This window comes from Mesoplodon mirus, assembly GCF_964341445.2.
Source record: "Mesoplodon mirus genome assembly, chromosome: 19".
Taxonomy (NCBI): Eukaryota; Metazoa; Chordata; class Mammalia; order Artiodactyla; family Ziphiidae; genus Mesoplodon; species Mesoplodon mirus.
The window spans coordinates 40,529,715-40,549,967 of NC_138995.1; positions in this window are offsets into that span (position 1 = coordinate 40,529,715).

The following is a 20,253-nucleotide window of genomic DNA, read 5'->3' on the forward strand; positions in this document are numbered from 1 at the left end:
GTCTCTTCTTAAATGGGGGAAGAGATACCTACCTGAGCCAAGCAATCAATTTCTTTCAGACCTGGACCTGAGCATACAAGAAGGACTGTCAAGATCTGCATATAACATGATACTATATATAGAGAATCCTAAAGACACCACCAAAAAACTACTAGACCCCATCAAGAAATTCAGTAAATTTGCAGGATACAAAAATTTATATATAGAAATCTGTTGCACTTCTATACACTAATAATGCATTACCAGAAAAAGAAATTAAGAAAACAATCTTATTTACAATCACATCAGAAAGAATAAATGCCTAGGAATAAACCTACCTAATGAGGTACTTATAAAGCTATAAGACATTGATGAAAGAAATTGAAGACAGCACAAACAGATGGAAAGATATACCATGTTCATGGATTGGAAGAATTAATTAATATTGTTAAAATAACCATACTACCCAAAACAATCTACAGATTCGATGGAATTCTCATCAAAATATCAACCACAGAGCTAGAACAACTAATTTTAAAATATGAAACACAAAAGACCCCAAAACAATCTTAAGAAAGAACAGAGCTGGTGGAGTCACTCTCCCTGACTTCAAAGCTACAGTAATCAAAACAAGACCTATAGACAGTAAACAGGCACATGAAAAGATGCTCAACATCCACTAATCATCAGGAAAATGCAAAATAAACCACAGTGAAATACCAGTTCCCATCTGTCAGAATGGTTTTCATCAAAAGACGACAAATGACAGGTTTGGGGAAAGATGTGGATTAAAGGGAACTCTCATGCACTGTTGTTGGATTGGAAATTAGTGCAGTCACTATGGAAAACAGTATGGTGTTTCCTTAAAAATTAAAAAATAGAGGGGGACAAGGGGAAGATGGCGGAAGAGTAAGACACAGAGATCACCTTCCTCCCCACAGATACACCAGAAATACATCTACACGTGGAACAACTCCTACAAAACACCTACTGAACGCTCGTTCCTACTGCCACGAGAGCAGAGCTCTGCCTGTTACACGGCAGGCTTTCCGAAGAGGCTGAGGCCCGATAGCCTCCCTAGTGCATTCCCTGGATGAGCGAGTTAGCTACAGGCAGAACACCCCATGAAGAGAGGTGGATTCAGGGAAGGGACCTGTGTGTCGCTAGAGTCTCTTTGGACGAGCTACGAATCACAAGGCGGTAGTCGGCGCGTTGACTGGAGGTGGGGGCCTGAGGACCCAAGCCTTGCATTCTCCTTTTTAAAGCACCATTCATGCTGCCTTGAAGCTACCTGCCTGAAACCCTTTGTGACGGGCCCCTCGTCGCTGGAGTCAGGGCTCGTGGAAGAGAAGCAGCTTTCTCTGAGTAAACAGGGTGCTTCCAGAGTCCCGGTAAGAGCTCATCCCGTCACGCTCTGGGGCTAAAGGGAAGCTCGATGGGAGGACTTCCCTCCAGCTAAGGCCTTCTAAGAGCCCCGCTGAGGCGGAAGCTCCGAGCGGTTTCCACGGGGCCTTAGTCGCGGTTCTGCTTTACTTTCACCCTCGTACGCTCTTCAAGACACCTTCAGACCCTCGCGGGGGCGCCCTGTACCCGACCAGGACGCTGAGTACCGGCAGGCTCCCCCGGCCAGCAAAGAAACAACTGCCCGGGCCGAAAGCCCTTCCCGCTCACTCCGTGTTGTTTGCCGAGTGCAGGGCAACACACACGGCGCTCTCCCGGGGGAGAGGTCGCTTTCCCCGGCACTCCAACGACCCCAGGAAAACTCTTCTCTGGCGTGCCCCATGCCATGCCAATCTGCCTCCCTGTCCTCGACTGAGCTGCACGGGGAAACCAAAACTGCTGGGCATTCCTTCTCGGCACTCATACCTGCAGACCCCACGCCTGCAGGAGAAAGCCGGCTTGCGTTCCTACTGCCACGAGAGCAGAGCTCTGCCTGTTACACGGCAGGCTTTCCGAAGAGGCTGAGGCCCGATAGCCTCCCTAGTGCATTCCCTGCATGAGCGAGTTCGCTACAGGCAGAACACCCCGTGAAGAGAGGTGGATTCAGGGAAGGGACCTGTGTGTCGCTAGAGTCTCTTTGGACGAGCTACGGATCACAAGGCGGTAGTCGGCACGTTGACTGGAGGTGGGGGCCTGAGGACCCAAGCCTTGCATTCTCCTTTTTAAAGCACCATTCATGCTGCCTTGAAGCTACCTGCCTGAAACCGTTTGTGACGGGCCCCTCGTCGCTGGAGTCAGGGCTCGTGGAAGAGAAGCAGCTTTCTCTGAGTAAACAGGGTGCTTCCAGAGTCCCGGTAAGAGCTCATCCCGTCACGCTCTGGGGCTAAAGGGAAGCTCGATGGGAGGACTTCCCTCCAGCTAAGGCCTTCTAAGAGCCCCGCTGAGGCGGAAGCTCCGAGCGGTTTCCACGGGGCCTTAGTCGCGGTTCTGCTTTACTTTCACCCTCGTACGCTCTTCAAGACACGTTCAGACCCTCGCGGGGGCGCCCTGTACCCGACCAGGACGCTGAGTACCGGCAGGCTCCCCCGGCCTGCAAAGAAACAACTGCCCGGGCCGAAAGCCCTTCCCGCTCACTCCGTGTTGTTTGCCGAGTGCAGGGCAACACACACGGCGCTCTCGCGGGGGAGAGGTCGCTTTCCCCGGCACTCCAACGTCTCCAGGAAAACTCTTCTCTGGCGTGCCCCATGCCATGCCAATCTGCCTCCCTGTCCTCGACTGAGCTGCACGGGGAAACCAAAACTGCTGGGCATTCCTTCTCGGCACTCATACCTGCAGACCCCACGCCTGCAGGAGAAAGCCGGCTTGCGTTCCTACTGCCACGAGAGCAGAGCTCTGCCTGTTACACGGCAGGCTTTCCGAAGAGGCTGAGGCCCGATAGCCTCCCTAGTGCATTCCCTGCATGAGCGAGTTAGCTACAGGCAGAACACCCCGTGAAGAGAGGTGGATTCAGGGAAGGGACCTGTGTGTCGCTAGAGTCTCTTTGGACGAGCTACGGATCACAAGGCGGTAGTCGGCGCGTTGACTGGAGGTGGGGGCCTGAGGACCCAAGCCTTGCATTCTCCTTTTTAAAGCACCATTCATGCTGCCTTGAAGCTACCTGCCTGAAACCGTTTGTGACGGGCCCCTCGTCGCTGGAGTCAGGGCTCGTGGAAGAGAAGCAGCTTTCTCTGAGTAAACAGGGTGCTTCCAGAGTCCCGGTAAGAGCTCATCCCGTCACGCTCTGGGGCTAAAGGGAAGCTCGATGGGAGGACTTCCCTCCAGCTAAGGCCTTCTAAGAGCCCCGCTGAGGCGGAAGCTCCGAGCGGTTTCCACGGGGCCTTAGTCGCGGTTCTGCTTTACTTTCACCCTCGTACGCTCTTCAAGACACGTTCAGACCCTCGCGGGGGCGCCGTGTACCCGACCAGGACGCTGAGTACCGGCAGGCTCCCCCGGCCTGCAAAGAAACAACTGCCCGGGCCGAAAGCCCTTCCCGCTCACTCCGTGTTGTTTGCCGAGTGCAGGGCAACACACACGGCGCTCTCCCGGGGGAGAGGTCGCTTTCCCCGGCACTCCAACGTCTCCAGGAAAACTCTTCTCTGGCGTGCCCCATGCAATGCCAATCTAACTCCCTGTCCTCGACTGAGCTGCACGGGGAAACCAAAACTGCTGGGCATTCCTTCTCGGCACTCATACCTGCAGACCCCACGCCTGCAGGAGAAAGCCGGCTTGCGTTCCTACTGCCACGAGAGCAGAGCTCTGCCTGTTACACGGCAGGCTTTCCGAAGAGGCTGAGGCCCGATAGCCTCCCTAGTGCATTCCCTGGATGAGCGAGTTAGCTACAGGCAGAACAGCCCGTGAAGAGAGGTGGATTCAGGGAAGGGACCTGTGTGTCGCTAGAGTCTCTTTGGACGAGCTACGGATCACAAGGCGGTAGTCGGCGCGTTGACTGGAGGTGGGGGCCTGAGGACCCAAGCCTTGCATTCTCCTTTTTAAAGCACCATTCATGCTGCCTTGAAGCTACCTGCCTGAAACCGTTTGTGACGGGGCCCTCGTCGCTGGAGTCAGGGCTCGTGGAAGAGAAGCAGCTTTCTCTGAGTAAACAGGGTGCTTCCAGAGTCCCGGTAAGAGCTCATCCCGTCACGCTCTGGGGCTAAAGGGAAGCTCGATGGGAGGACTTCCCTCCAGCTAAGGCCTTCTAAGAGCCCCGCTGAGGCGGAAGCTCCGAGCGGTTTCCACGGGGCCTTAGTCGCGGTTCTGCTTTACTTTCACCCTCGTACGCTCTTCAAGACACCTTCAGACCCTCGCGGGGCCGCCCTGTACCCGACCAGGACGCTGAGTACCGGCAGGCTCCCCCGGCCTGCAAAGAAACAACTGCCCGGGCCGAAAGCCCTTCCCGCTCACTCCGTGTTGTTTGCCGAGTGCAGGGCAACACACACGGCGCTCTCCCGGGGGAGAGGTCGCTTTCCCGGCACTCCAACGTCTCCAGGAAAACTCTTCTCTGGCGTGCCCCATGCCATGCCAATCTGCCTCCCTGTCCTCGACTGAGCTGCACGGGGAAACCAAAACTGCTGGGCATTCCTTCTCGGCACTCATACCTGCAGACCCCACGCCTGCAGGAGAAAGCCGGCTTGCGTTCCTACTGCCACGAGAGCAGAGCTCTGCCTGTTACACGGCAGGCTTTCCGAAGAGGCTGAGGCCCGATAGCCTCCCTAGTGCATTCCCTGGATGAGCGAGTTAGCTACAGGCAGAACACCCCATGAAGAGAGGTGGATTCAGGGAAGGGACCTGTGTGTCGCTAGAGTCTCTTTGGACGAGCTACGAATCACAAGGCGGTAGTCGGCGCGTTGACTGGAGGTGGGGGCCTGAGGACCCAAGCCTTGCATTCTCCTTTTTAAAGCACCATTCATGCTGCCTTGAAGCTACCTGCCTGAAACCGTTTGTGACGGGCCCCTCGTCGCTGGAGTCAGGGCTCGTGGAAGAGAAGCAGCTTTCTCTGAGTAAACAGGGTGCTTCCAGAGTCCCGGTAAGAGCTCATCCCGTCACGCTCTGGGGCTAAAGGGAAGCTCGATGGGAGGACTTCCCTCCAGCTAAGGCCTTCTAAGAGCCCCGCTGAGGCGGAAGCTCCGAGCGGTTTCCATGGGGCCTTAGTCGCGGTTCTGCTTTACTTTCACCCTCGTACGCTCTTCAAGACACGTTCAGACCCTCGCGGGGGCGCCCTGTACCCGACCAGGACGCTGAGTACCGGCAGGCTCCCCCGGCCTGCAAAGAAACAACTGCCCGGGCCGAAAGCCCTTCCCGCTCACTCCGTGTTGTTTGCCGAGTGCAGGGCAACAAACACGGCGCTCTCCCGGGGGAGAGGAAGCTTTCCCAGGCACTCCAACGTCTCCAGGAAAACTCTTCTCTGGCGTGCCCCATGCCATGCCAATCTGCCTCCCTGTCCTCGACTGAGCTGCACGGGGAAACCAAAACTGCTGGGCATTCCTTCTCGGCACTCATACCTGCAGACCCCACGCCTGCAGGAGAAAGCCGGCTTGCGTTCCTACTGCCACGAGAGCAGAGCTCTGCCTGTTACACGGCAGGCTTTCCGAAGAGGCTGAGGCCCGATAGCCTCCCTAGTGCATTCCCTGGATGAGCGAGTTAGCTACAGGCAGAACACCCCGTGAAGAGAGGTGGATTCAGGGAAGGGACCTGTGTGTCGCTAGAGTCTCTTTGGACGAGCTACGGATCACAAGGCGGTAGTCGGCGCGTTGACTGGAGGTGGGGGCCTGAGGACCCAAGCCTTGCATTCTCCTTTTTAAAGCACCATTCATGCTGCCTTGAAGCTACCTGCCTGAAACCGTTTGTGACGGGCCCCTCGTCGCTGGAGTCAGGGCTCGTGGAAGAGAAGCAGCTTTCTCTGAGTAAACAGGGTGCTTCCAGAGTCCCGGTAAGAGCTCATCCCGTCACGCTCTGGGGCTAAAGGGAAGCTCGATGGGAGGACTTCCCTCCAGCTAAGGCCTTCTAAGAGCCCCGCTGAGGCGGAAGCTCCGAGCGGTTTCCACGGGGCCTTAGTCGCGGTTCTGCTTTACTTTCACCCTCGTACGCTCTTCAAGACAAGTTCAGACCCTCGCAGGGGCGCCCTGTACCCGACCAGGACGCTGAGTACCGGCAGGCTCCCCCGGCCTGCAAAGAAACAACTGCCCGGGCCGAAAGCCCTTCCCGCTCACTCCGTGTTGTTTGCCGAGTGCAGGGCAACACACACGGCGCTCTCGCGGGGGAGAGGTCGCTTTCCCCGGCACTCCAACGTCTCCAGGAAAACTCTTCTCTGGCGTGCCCCATGCCATGCCAATCTGCCTCCCTGTCCTCGACTGAGCTGCACGGGGAATCCAAAACTGCTGGGCATTCCTTCTCGGCACTCATACCTGCAGACCCCACGCCTGCAGGAGAAAGCCGGCTTGCGTTCCTACTGCCACGAGAGCAGAGCTCTGCCTGTTACACGGCAGGCTTTCCGAAGAGGCTGAGGCCCGATAGCCTCCCTAGTGCATTCCCTGGATGAGCGAGTTAGCTACAGGCAGAACACCCCGTGAAGAGAGGTGGATTCAGGGAAGGGACCTGTGTGTCGCTAGAGTCTCTTTGGACGAGCTACGGATCACAAGGCGGTAGTCGGCGCGTTGACTGGAGGTGGGGGCCTGAGGACCCAAGCCTTGCATTCTCCTTTTTAAAGCACCATTCATGCTGCCTTGAAGCTACCTGCCTGAAACCCTTTGTGACGGGCCCCTCGTCGCTGGAGTCAGGGCTCGTGGAAGAGAAGCAGCTTTCTCTGAGTAAACAGGGTGCTTCCAGAGTCCCGGTAAGAGCTCATCCCGTCACGCTCTGGGGCTAAAGGGAAGCTCGATGGGAGGACTTCCCTCCAGCTAAGGCCTTCTAAGAGCCCCGCTGAGGCGGAAGCTCCGAGCGGTTTCCACGGGGCCTTAGTCGCGGTTCTGCTTTACTTTCACCCTCGTACGCTCTTCAAGACACGTTCAGACCCTCGCGGGGGCGCCGTGTACCCGACCAGGACGCTGAGTACCGGCAGGCTCCCCCGGCCTGCAAAGAAACAACTGCCCGGGCCGAAAGCCCTTCCCGCTCACTCCGTGTTGTTTGCCGAGTGCAGGGCAACACACACGGCGCTCTCCCGGGGGAGAGGTCGCTTTCCCCGGCACTCCAACGTCTCCAGGAAAACTCTTCTCTGGCGTGCCCCATGCAATGCCAATCTAACTCCCTGTCCTCGACTGAGCTGCACGGGGAAACCAAAACTGCTGGGCATTCCTTCTCGGCACTCATACCTGCAGACCCCACGCCTGCAGGAGAAAGCCGGCTTGCGTTCCTACTGCCACGAGAGCAGAGCTCTGCCTGTTACACGGCAGGCTTTCCGAAGAGGCTGAGGCCCGATAGCCTCCCTAGTGCATTCCCTGGATGAGCGAGTTAGCTACAGGCAGAACAGCCCGTGAAGAGAGGTGGATTCAGGGAAGGGACCTGTGTGTCGCTAGAGTCTCTTTGGACGAGCTACGGATCACAAGGCGGTAGTCGGCGCGTTGACTGGAGGTGGGGGCCTGAGGACCCAAGCCTTGCATTCTCCTTTTTAAAGCACCATTCATGCTGCCTTGAAGCTACCTGCCTGAAACCGTTTGTGACGGGGCCCTCGTCGCTGGAGTCAGGGCTCGTGGAAGAGAAGCAGCTTTCTCTGAGTAAACAGGGTGCTTCCAGAGTCCCGGTAAGAGCTCATCCCGTCACGCTCTGGGGCTAAAGGGAAGCTCGATGGGAGGACTTCCCTCCAGCTAAGGCCTTCTAAGAGCCCCGCTGAGGCGGAAGCTCCGAGCGGTTTCCACGGGGCCTTAGTCGCGGTTCTGCTTTACTTTCACCCTCGTACGCTCTTCAAGACACGTTCAGACCCTCGCGGGGGCGCCCTGTACCCGACCAGGACGCTGAGTACCGGCAGGCTCCCCCGGCCTGCAAAGAAACAACTGCCCGGGCCGAAAGCCCTTCCCGCTCACTCCGTGTTGTTTGCCGAGTGCAGGGCAACACACACGGCGCTCTCCCGGGGGAGAGGTCGCTTTCCCGGCACTCCAACGTCTCCAGGAAAACTCTTCTCTGGCGTGCCCCATGCCATGCCAATCTGCCTCCCTGTCCTCGACTGAGCTGCACGGGGAAACCAAAACTGCTGGGCATTCCTTCTCGGCACTCATACCTGCAGACCCCACGCCTGCAGGAGAAAGCCGGCTTGCGTTCCTACTGCCACGAGAGCAGAGCTCTGCCTGTTACACGGCAGGCTTTCCGAAGAGGCTGAGGCCCGATAGCCTCCCTAGTGCATTCCCTGGATGAGCGAGTTAGCTACAGGCAGAACACCCCATGAAGAGAGGTGGATTCAGGGAAGGGACCTGTGTGTCGCTAGAGTCTCTTTGGACGAGCTACGAATCACAAGGCGGTAGTCGGCGCGTTGACTGGAGGTGGGGGCCTGAGGACCCAAGCCTTGCATTCTCCTTTTTAAAGCACCATTCATGCTGCCTTGAAGCTACCTGCCTGAAACCGTTTGTGACGGGCCCCTCGTCGCTGGAGTCAGGGCTCGTGGAAGAGAAGCAGCTTTCTCTGAGTAAACAGGGTGCTTCCAGAGTCCCGGTAAGAGCTCATCCCGTCACGCTCTGGGGCTAAAGGGAAGCTCGATGGGAGGACTTCCCTCCAGCTAAGGCCTTCTAAGAGCCCCGCTGAGGCGGAAGCTCCGAGCGGTTTCCACGGGGCCTTAGTCGCGGTTCTGCTTTACTTTCACCCTCGTACGCTCTTCAAGACACCTTCAGACCCTCGCGGGGGCGCCCTGTACCCGACCAGGACGCTGAGTACCGGCAGGCTCCCCCGGCCTGCAAAGAAACAACTGCCCGGGCCGAAAGCCCTTCCCGCTCACTCCGTGTTGTTTGCCGAGTGCAGGGCAACACACACGGCGCTCTCCCGGGGGAGAGGTCGCTTTCCCCGGCACTCCAACGACCCCAGGAAAACTCTTCTCTGGCGTGCCCCATGCCATGCCAATCTGCCTCCCTGTCCTCGACTGAGCTGCACGGGGAAACCAAAACTGCTGGGCATTCCTTCTCGGCACTCATACCTGCAGACCCCACGCCTGCAGGAGAAAGCCGGCTTGCGTTCCTACTGCCACGAGAGCAGAGCTCTGCCTGTTACACGGCAGGCTTTCCGAAGAGGCTGAGGCCCGATAGCCTCCCTAGTGCATTCCCTGCATGAGCGAGTTCGCTACAGGCAGAACACCCCGTGAAGAGAGGTGGATTCAGGGAAGGGACCTGTGTGTCGCTAGAGTCTCTTTGGACGAGCTACGGATCACAAGGCGGTAGTCGGCACGTTGACTGGAGGTGGGGGCCTGAGGACCCAAGCCTTGCATTCTCCTTTTTAAAGCACCATTCATGCTGCCTTGAAGCTACCTGCCTGAAACCCTTTGTGACGGGCCCCTCGTCGCTGGAGTCAGGGCTCGTGGAAGAGAAGCAGCTTTCTCTGAGTAAACAGGGTGCTTCCAGAGTCCCGGTAAGAGCTCATCCCGTCACGCTCTGGGGCTAAAGGGAAGCTCGATGGGAGGACTTCCCTCCAGCTAAGGCCTTCTAAGAGCCCCGCTGAGGCGGAAGCTCCGAGCGGTTTCCACGGGGCCTTAGTCGCGGTTCTGCTTTACTTTCACCCTCGTACGCTCTTCAAGACACGTACAGACCCTCGCGGGGGCGCCCTGTACCCGACCAGGACGCTGAGTACCGGCAGGCTCCCCCGGCCTGCAAAGAAACAACTGCCCGGGCCGAAAGCCCTTCCCGCTCACTCCGTGTTGTTTGCCGAGTGCAGGGCAACACACACGGCGCTCTCGCGGGGGAGAGGTCGCTTTCCCCGGCACTCCAACGTCTCCAGGAAAACTCTTCTCTGGCGTGCCCCATGCCATGCCAATCTGCCTCCCTGTCCTCGACTGAGCTGCACGGGGAAACCAAAACTGCTGGGCATTCCTTCTCGGCACTCATACCTGCAGACCCCACGCCTGCAGGAGAAAGCCGGCTTGCGTTCCTACTGCCACGAGAGCAGAGCTCTGCCTGTTACACGGCAGGCTTTCCGAAGAGGCTGAGGCCCGATAGCCTCCCTAGTGCATTCCCTGGATGAGCGAGTTAGCTACAGGCAGAACACCCCATGAAGAGAGGTGGATTCAGGGAAGGGACCTGTGTGTCGCTAGAGTCTCTTTGGACGAGCTACGGATCACAAGGCGGTAGTCGGCGCGTTGACTGGAGGTGGGGGCCTGAGGACCCAAGCCTTGCATTCTCCTTTTTAAAGCACCATTCATGCTGCCTTGAAGCTACCTGCCTGAAACCGTTTGTGACGGGCCCCTCGTCGCTGGAGTCAGGGCTCGTGGAAGAGAAGCAGCTTTCTCTGAGTAAACAGGGTGCTTCCAGAGTCCCGGTAAGAGCTCATCCCGTCACGCTCTGGGGCTAAAGGGAAGCTCGATGGGAGGACTTCCCTCCAGCTAAGGCCTTCTAAGAGCCCCGCTGAGGCGGAAGCTCCGAGCGGTTTCCATGGGGCCTTAGTCGCGGTTCTGCTTTACTTTCACCCTCGTACGCTCTTCAAGACACGTTCAGACCCTCGCGGGGGCGCCCTGTACCCGACCAGGACGCTGAGTACCGGCAGGCTCCCCCGGCCTGCAAAGAAACAACTGCCCGGGCCGAAAGCCCTTCCCGCTCACTCCGTGTTGTTTGCCGAGTGCAGGGCAACAAACACGGCGCTCTCCCGGGGGAGAGGAAGCTTTCCCAGGCACTCCAACGTCTCCAGGAAAACTCTTCTCTGGCGTGCCCCATGCCATGCCAATCTGCCTCCCTGTCCTCGACTGAGCTGCACGGGGAAACCAAAACTGCTGGGCATTCCTTCTCGGCACTCATACCTGCAGACCCCACGCCTGCAGGAGAAAGCCGGCTTGCGTTCCTACTGCCACGAGAGCAGAGCTCTGCCTGTTACACGGCAGGCTTTCCGAAGAGGCTGAGGCCCGATAGCCTCCCTAGTGCATTCCCTGGATGAGCGAGTTAGCTACAGGCAGAACACCCCGTGAAGAGAGGTGGATTCAGGGAAGGGACCTGTGTGTCGCTAGAGTCTCTTTGGACGAGCTACGGATCACAAGGCGGTAGTCGGCGCGTTGACTGGAGGTGGGGGCCTGAGGACCCAAGCCTTGCATTCTCCTTTTTAAAGCACCATTCATGCTGCCTTGAAGCTACCTGCCTGAAACCGTTTGTGACGGGCCCCTCGTCGCTGGAGTCAGGGCTCGTGGAAGAGAAGCAGCTTTCTCTGAGTAAACAGGGTGCTTCCAGAGTCCCGGTAAGAGCTCATCCCGTCACGCTCTGGGGCTAAAGGGAAGCTCGATGGGAGGACTTCCCTCCAGCTAAGGCCTTCTAAGAGCCCCGCTGAGGCGGAAGCTCCGAGCGGTTTCCACGGGGCCTTATTCGCGGTTCTGCTTTACTTTCACCCTCGTACGCTCTTCAAGACAAGTTCAGACCCTCGCAGGGGCGCCCTGTACCCGACCAGGACGCTGAGTACCGGCAGGCTCCCCCGGCCTGCAAAGAAACAACTGCCCGGGCCGAAAGCCCTTCCCGCTCACTCCGTGTTGTTTGCCGAGTGCAGGGCAACACACACGGCGCTCTCGCGGGGGAGAGGTCGCTTTCCCCGGCACTCCAACGTCTCCAGGAAAACTCTTCTCTGGCGTGCCCCATGCCATGCCAATCTGCCTCCCTGTCCTCGACTGAGCTGCACGGGGAATCCAAAACTGCTGGGCATTCCTTCTCGGCACTCATACCTGCAGACCCCACGCCTGCAGGAGAAAGCCGGCTTGCGTTCCTACTGCCACGAGAGCAGAGCTCTGCCTGTTACACGGCAGGCTTTCCGAAGAGGCTGAGGCCCGATAGCCTCCCTAGTGCATTCCCTGGATGAGCGAGTTAGCTACAGGCAGAACACCCCGTGAAGAGAGGTGGATTCAGGGAAGGGACCTGTGTGTCGCTAGAGTCTCTTTGGACGAGCTACGGATCACAAGGCGGTAGTCGGCGCGTTGACTGGAGGTGGGGGCCTGAGGACCCAAGCCTTGCATTCTCCTTTTTAAAGCACCATTCATGCTGCCTTGAAGCTACCTGCCTGAAACCCTTTGTGACGGGCCCCTCGTCGCTGGAGTCAGGGCTCGTGGAAGAGAAGCAGCTTTCTCTGAGTAAACAGGGTGCTTCCAGAGTCCCGGTAAGAGCTCATCCCGTCACGCTCTGGGGCTAAAGGGAAGCTCGATGGGAGGACTTCCCTCCAGCTAAGGCCTTCTAAGAGCCCCGCTGAGGCGGAAGCTCCGAGCGGTTTCCACGGGGCCTTAGTCGCGGTTCTGCTTTACTTTCACCCTCGTACGCTCTTCAAGACACGTTCAGACCCTCGCGGGGGCGCCGTGTACCCGACCAGGACGCTGAGTACCGGCAGGCTCCCCCGGCCTGCAAAGAAACAACTGCCCGGGCCGAAAGCCCTTCCCGCTCACTCCGTGTTGTTTGCCGAGTGCAGGGCAACACACACGGCGCTCTCCCGGGGGAGAGGTCGCTTTCCCCGGCACTCCAACGTCTCCAGGAAAACTCTTCTCTGGCGTGCCCCATGCAATGCCAATCTAACTCCCTGTCCTCGACTGAGCTGCACGGGGAAACCAAAACTGCTGGGCATTCCTTCTCGGCACTCATACCTGCAGACCCCACGCCTGCAGGAGAAAGCCGGCTTGCGTTCCTACTGCCACGAGAGCAGAGCTCTGCCTGTTACACGGCAGGCTTTCCGAAGAGGCTGAGGCCCGATAGCCTCCCTAGTGCATTCCCTGGATGAGCGAGTTAGCTACAGGCAGAACAGCCCGTGAAGAGAGGTGGATTCAGGGAAGGGACCTGTGTGTCGCTAGAGTCTCTTTGGACGAGCTACGGATCACAAGGCGGTAGTCGGCGCGTTGACTGGAGGTGGGGGCCTGAGGACCCAAGCCTTGCATTCTCCTTTTTAAAGCACCATTCATGCTGCCTTGAAGCTACCTGCCTGAAACCGTTTGTGACGGGGCCCTCGTCGCTGGAGTCAGGGCTCGTGGAAGAGAAGCAGCTTTCTCTGAGTAAACAGGGTGCTTCCAGAGTCCCGGTAAGAGCTCATCCCGTCACGCTCTGGGGCTAAAGGGAAGCTCGATGGGAGGACTTCCCTCCAGCTAAGGCCTTCTAAGAGCCCCGCTGAGGCGGAAGCTCCGAGCGGTTTCCACGGGGCCTTAGTCGCGGTTCTGCTTTACTTTCACCCTCGTACGCTCTTCAAGACACCTTCAGACCCTCGCGGGGGCGCCGTGTACCCGACCAGGACGCTGAGTACCGGCAGGCTCCCCCGGCCTGCAAAGAAACAACTGCCCGGGCCGAAAGCCCTTCCCGCTCACTCCGTGTTGTTTGCCGAGTGCAGGGCAACACACACGGCGCTCTCCCGGGGGAGAGGTCGCTTTCCCCGGCACTCCAACGTCTCCAGGAAAACTCTTCTCTGGCGTGCCCCATGCAATGCCAATCTAACTCCCTGTCCTCGACTGAGCTGCACGGGGAAACCAAAACTGCTGGGCATTCCTTCTCGGCACTCATACCTGCAGACCCCACGCCTGCAGGAGAAAGCCGGCTTGCGTTCCTACTGCCACGAGAGCAGAGCTCTGCCTGTTACACGGCAGGCTTTCCGAAGAGGCTGAGGCCCGATAGCCTCCCTAGTGCATTCCCTGGATGAGCGAGTTAGCTACAGGCAGAACAGCCCGTGAAGAGAGGTGGATTCAGGGAAGGGACCTGTGTGTCGCTAGAGTCTCTTTGGACGAGCTACGGATCACAAGGCGGTAGTCGGCGCGTTGACTGGAGGTGGGGGCCTGAGGACCCAAGCCTTGCATTCTCCTTTTTAAAGCACCATTCATGCTGCCTTGAAGCTACCTGCCTGAAACCGTTTGTGACGGGGCCCTCGTCGCTGGAGTCAGGGCTCGTGGAAGAGAAGCAGCTTTCTCTGAGTAAACAGGGTGCTTCCAGAGTCCCGGTAAGAGCTCATCCCGTCACGCTCTGGGGCTAAAGGGAAGCTCGATGGGAGGACTTCCCTCCAGCTAAGGCCTTCTAAGAGCCCCGCTGAGGCGGAAGCTCCGAGCGGTTTCCACGGGGCCTTAGTCGCGGTTCTGCTTTACTTTCACCCTCGTACGCTCTTCAAGACACGTTCAGACCCTCGCGGGGGCGCCCTGTACCCGACCAGGACGCTGAGTACCGGCAGGCTCCCCCGGCCTGCAAAGAAACAACTGCCCGGGCCGAAAGCCCTTCCCGCTCACTCCGTGTTGTTTGCCGAGTGCAGGGCAACACACACGGCGCTCTCCCGGGGGAGAGGTCGCTTTCCCGGCACTCCAACGTCTCCAGGAAAACTCTTCTCTGGCGTGCCCCATGCCATGCCAATCTGCCTCCCTGTCCTCGACTGAGCTGCACGGGGAAACCAAAACTGCTGGGCATTCCTTCTCGGCACTCATACCTGCAGACCCCACGCCTGCAGGAGAAAGCCGGCTTGCGTTCCTACTGCCACGAGAGCAGAGCTCTGCCTGTTACACGGCAGGCTTTCCGAAGAGGCTGAGGCCCGATAGCCTCCCTAGTGCATTCCCTGGATGAGCGAGTTAGCTACAGGCAGAACACCCCATGAAGAGAGGTGGATTCAGGGAAGGGACCTGTGTGTCGCTAGAGTCTCTTTGGACGAGCTACGAATCACAAGGCGGTAGTCGGCGCGTTGACTGGAGGTGGGGGCCTGAGGACCCAAGCCTTGCATTCTCCTTTTTAAAGCACCATTCATGCTGCCTTGAAGCTACCTGCCTGAAACCGTTTGTGACGGGCCCCTCGTCGCTGGAGTCAGGGCTCGTGGAAGAGAAGCAGCTTTCTCTGAGTAAACAGGGTGCTTCCAGAGTCCCGGTAAGAGCTCATCCCGTCACGCTCTGGGGCTAAAGGGAAGCTCGATGGGAGGACTTCCCTCCAGCTAAGGCCTTCTAAGAGCCCCGCTGAGGCGGAAGCTCCGAGCGGTTTCCACGGGGCCTTAGTCGCGGTTCTGCTTTACTTTCACCCTCGTACGCTCTTCAAGACACCTTCAGACCCTCGCGGGGGCGCCCTGTACCCGACCAGGACGCTGAGTACCGGCAGGCTCCCCCGGCCTGCAAAGAAACAACTGCCCGGGCCGAAAGCCCTTCCCGCTCACTCCGTGTTGTTTGCCGAGTGCAGGGCAACACACACGGCGCTCTCCCGGGGGAGAGGTCGCTTTCCCCGGCACTCCAACGACCCCAGGAAAACTCTTCTCTGGCGTGCCCCATGCCATGCCAATCTGCCTCCCTGTCCTCGACTGAGCTGCACGGGGAAACCAAAACTGCTGGGCATTCCTTCTCGGCACTCATACCTGCAGACCCCACGCCTGCAGGAGAAAGCCGGCTTGCGTTCCTACTGCCACGAGAGCAGAGCTCTGCCTGTTACACGGCAGGCTTTCCGAAGAGGCTGAGGCCCGATAGCCTCCCTAGTGCATTCCCTGCATGAGCGAGTTCGCTACAGGCAGAACACCCCGTGAAGAGAGGTGGATTCAGGGAAGGGACCTGTGTGTCGCTAGAGTCTCTTTGGACGAGCTACGGATCACAAGGCGGTAGTCGGCACGTTGACTGGAGGTGGGGGCCTGAGGACCCAAGCCTTGCATTCTCCTTTTTAAAGCACCATTCATGCTGCCTTGAAGCTACCTGCCTGAAACCCTTTGTGACGGGCCCCTCGTCGCTGGAGTCAGGGCTCGTGGAAGAGAAGCAGCTTTCTCTGAGTAAACAGGGTGCTTCCAGAGTCCCGGTAAGAGCTCATCCCGTCACGCTCTGGGGCTAAAGGGAAGCTCGATGGGAGGACTTCCCTCCAGCTAAGGCCTTCTAAGAGCCCCGCTGAGGCGGAAGCTCCGAGCGGTTTCCACGGGGCCTTAGTCGCGGTTCTGCTTTACTTTCACCCTCGTACGCTCTTCAAGACACGTACAGACCCTCGCGGGGGCGCCCTGTACCCGACCAGGACGCTGAGTACCGGCAGGCTCCCCCGGCCTGCAAAGAAACAACTGCCCGGGCCGAAAGCCCTTCCCGCTCACTCCGTGTTGTTTGCCGAGTGCAGGGCAACACACACGGCGCTCTCGCGGGGGAGAGGTCGCTTTCCCCGGCACTCCAACGTCTCCAGGAAAACTCTTCTCTGGCGTGCCCCATGCCATGCCAATCTGCCTCCCTGTCCTCGACTGAGCTGCACGGGGAAACCAAAACTGCTGGGCATTCCTTCTCGGCACTCATACCTGCAGACCCCACGCCTGCAGGAGAAAGCCGGCTTGCGTTCCTACTGCCACGAGAGCAGAGCTCTGCCTGTTACACGGCAGGCTTTCCGAAGAGGCTGAGGCCCGATAGCCTCCCTAGTGCATTCCCTGGATGAGCGAGTTAGCTACAGGCAGAACACCCCATGAAGAGAGGTGGATTCAGGGAAGGGACCTGTGTGTCGCTAGAGTCTCTTTGGACGAGCTACGGATCACAAGGCGGTAGTCGGCGCGTTGACTGGAGGTGGGGGCCTGAGGACCCAAGCCTTGCATTCTCCTTTTTAAAGCACCATTCATGCTGCCTTGAAGCTACCTGCCTGAAACCGTTTGTGACGGGCCCCTCGTCGCTGGAGTCAGGGCTCGTGGAAGAGAAGCAGCTTTCTCTGAGTAAACAGGGTGCTTCCAGAGTCCCGGTAAGAGCTCATCCCGTCACGCTCTGGGGCTAAAGGGAAGCTCGATGGGAGGACTTCCCTCCAGCTAAGGCCTTCTAAGAGCCCCGCTGAGGCGGAAGCTCCGAGCGGTTTCCACGGGGCCTTAGTCGCGGTTCTGCTTTACTTTCACCCTCGTACGCTCTTCAAGACACGTTCAGACCCTCGCGGGGGCGCCCTGTACCCGACCAGGACGCTGAGTACCGGCAGGCTCCCCCGGCCTGCAAAGAAACAACTGCCCGGGCCGAAAGCCCTTCCCGCTCACTCCGTGTTGTTTGCCGAGTGCAGGGCAACACACACGGCGCTCTCCCGGGGGAGAGGTCGCTTTCCCCGGCACTCCAACGTCCCCAGGAAAACTCTTCTCTGGCGTGCCCCATGCCATGCCAATCTGCCTCCCTGTCCTCGACTGAGCTGCACGGGGAAACCAAAACTGCTGGGCATTCCTTCTCGGCACTCATACCTGCAGACCCCACGCCTGCAGGAGAAAGCCGGCTTGCGTTCCTACTGCCACGAGAGCAGAGCTCTGCCTGTTACACGGCAGGCTTTCCGAAGAGGCTGAGGCCCGATAGCCTCCCTAGTGCATTCCCTGGATGAGCGAGTTAGCTACAGGCAGAACAGCCCGTGAAGAGAGGTGGATTCAGGGAAGGGACCTGTGTGTCGCTAGAGTCTCTTTGGACGAGCTACGGATCACAAGGCGGTAGTCGGCGCGTTGACTGGCGGTGGGGGCCTGAGGACCCAAGCCTTGCATTCTCCTTTTTAAAGCACCATTCATGCTGCCTTGAAGCTACCTGCCTGAAACCGTTTGTGACGGGCCCCTCGTCGCTGGAGTCAGGGCTCGTGGAAGAGAAGCAGCTTTCTCTGAGTAAACAGGGTGCTTCCAGAGTCCCGGAAAGAGCTCATCCCGTCACGCTCTGGGGCTAAAGGGAAGCTCGATGGGAGGACTTCCCTCCAGCTAAGGCCTTCTAAGAGCCCCGCTGAGGCGGAAGCTCCGAGCGGTTTCCATGGGGCCTTAGTCGCGGTTCTGCTTTACTTTCACCCTCGTACGCTCTTCAAGACACGTTCAGACCCTCGCGGGGGCGCCCTGTACCCGACCAGGACGCTGAGTACCGGCAGGCTCCCCCGGCCTGCAAAGAAACAACTGCCCGGGCCGAAAGCCCTTCCCGCTCACTCCGTGTTGTTTGCCGAGTGCAGGGCAACACACACGGCGCTCTCCCGGGGGAGAGGTAGCTTTCCCAGGCACTCGAACGTCTCCAGGAAAACTCTTCTCTGGCGTGCCCCATGCCATGCCAATCTGCCTCCCTGTCCTCGACTGAGCTGCACGGGGAAACCAAAACTGCTGGGCATTCCTTCTCGGCACTCATACCTGCAGACCCCACGCCTGCAGGAGAAAGCCGGCTTGCGTTCCTACTGCCACGAGAGCAGAGCTCTGCCTGTTACACGGCAGGCTTTCCGAAGAGGCTGAGGCCCGATAGCCTCCCTAGTGCATTCCCTGCATGAGCGAGTTAGCTACAGGCAGAACACCCCGTGAAGAGAGGTGGATTCAGGGAAGGGACCTGTGTGTCGCTAGAGTCTCTTTGGACGAGCTACGGATCACAAGGCGGTAGTCGGCGCGTTGACTGGCGGTGGGGGCCTGAGGACCCAAGCCTTGCATTCTCCTTTTTAAAGCACCATTCATGCTGCCTTGAAGCTACCTGCCTGAAACCGTTTGTGACGGGCCCCTCGTCGCTGGAGTCAGGGCTCGTGGAAGAGAAGCAGCTTTCTCTGAGTAAACAGGGTGCTTCCAGAGTCCCGGTAAGAGCTCATCCCGTCACGCTCTGGGGCTAAAGGGAAGCTCGATGGGAGGACTTCCCTCCAGCTAAGGCCTTCTAAGAGCCCCGCTGAGGCGGAAGCTCCGAGCGGTTTCCACGGGGCCTTAGTCGCGGTTCTGCTTTACTTTCACCCTCGTACGCTCTTCAAGACACGTTCAGACCCTCGCGGGGGCGCCCTGTACCCGACCAGGACGCTGAGTACCGGCAGGCTCCCCCGGCCTGCAAAGAAACAACTGCCCGGGCCGAAAGCCCTTCCCGCTCACTCCGTGTTGTTTGCCGAGTGCAGGGCAACACACACGGCGCTCTCGCGGGGGAGAGGTCGCTTTCCCCGGCACTCCAACGTCTCCAGGAAAACTCTTCTCTGGCGTGCCCCATGCCATGCCAATCTGCCTCCCTGTCCTCGACTGAGCTGCACGGGGAAACCAAAACTGCTGGGCATTCCTTCTCGGCACTCATACCTGCAGACCCCACGCCTGCAGGAGAAAGCCGGCTTGCGTTCCTACTGCCACGAGAGCAGAGCTCTGCCTGTTACACGGCAGGCTTTCCGAAGAGGCTGAGGCCCGATAGCCTCCCTAGTGCATTCCCTGGATGAGCGAGTTAGCTACAGGCAGAACACCCCGTGAAGAGAGGTGGATTCAGGGAAGGGACCTGTGTGTCGCTAGAGTCTCTTTGGACGAGCTACGGATCACAAGGCGGTAGTCGGCGCGTTGACTGGAGGTGGGGGCCTGAGGACCCAAGCCTTGCATTCTCCTTTTTAAAGCACCATTCATGCTGCCTTGAAGCTACCTGCCTGAAACCCTTTGTGACGGGCCCCTCGTCGCTGGAGTCAGGGCTCGTGGAAGAGAAGCAGCTTTCTCTGAGTAAACAGGGTGCTTCCAGAGTCCCGGTAAGAGCTCATCCCGTCACGCTCTGGGGCTAAAGGGAAGCTCGATGGGAGGACTTCCCTCCAGCTAAGGCCTTCTAAGAGCCCCGCTGAGGCGGAAGCTCCGAGCGGTTTCCACGGGGCCTTAGTCGCGGTTCTGCTTTACTTTCACCCTCGTACGCTCTTCAAGACACCTTCAGACCCTCGCGAGGGCGCCCTGTACCCGACCAGGACGCTGAGTACCGGCAGGCTCCCCCGGCCAGCAAAGAAACAACTGCCCGGGCCGAAAGCCCTTCCCGCTCACTCCGTGTTGTTTGCCGAGTGCAGGGCAACACACACGGCGCTCTCCCGGGGGAGAGGTCGCTTTCCCCGGCACTCCAACGACCCCAGGAAAACTCTTCTCTGGCGTGCCCCATGCCATGCCAATCTGCCTCCCTGTCCTCGACTGAGCTGCACGGGGAAACCAAAACTGCTGGGCATTCCTTCTCGGCACTCATACCTGCAGACCCCACGCCTGCAGGAGAAAGCCGGCTTGCGTTCCTACTGCCACGAGAGCAGAGCTCTGCCTGTTACACGGCAGGCTTTCCGAAGAGGCTGAGGCCCGATAGCCTCCCTAGTGCATTCCCTGCATGAGCGAGTTCGCTACAGGCAGAACACCCCATGAAGAGAGGTGGATTCAGGGAAGGGACCTGTGTGTCGCTAGAGTCTCTTTGGACGAGCTACGAATCACAAGGCGGTAGTCGGCGCGTTGACTGGAGGTGGGGGCCTGAGGACCCAAGCCTTGCATTCTCCTTTTTAAAGCACCATTCATGCTGCCTTGAAGCTACCTGCCTGAAACCGTTTGTGACGG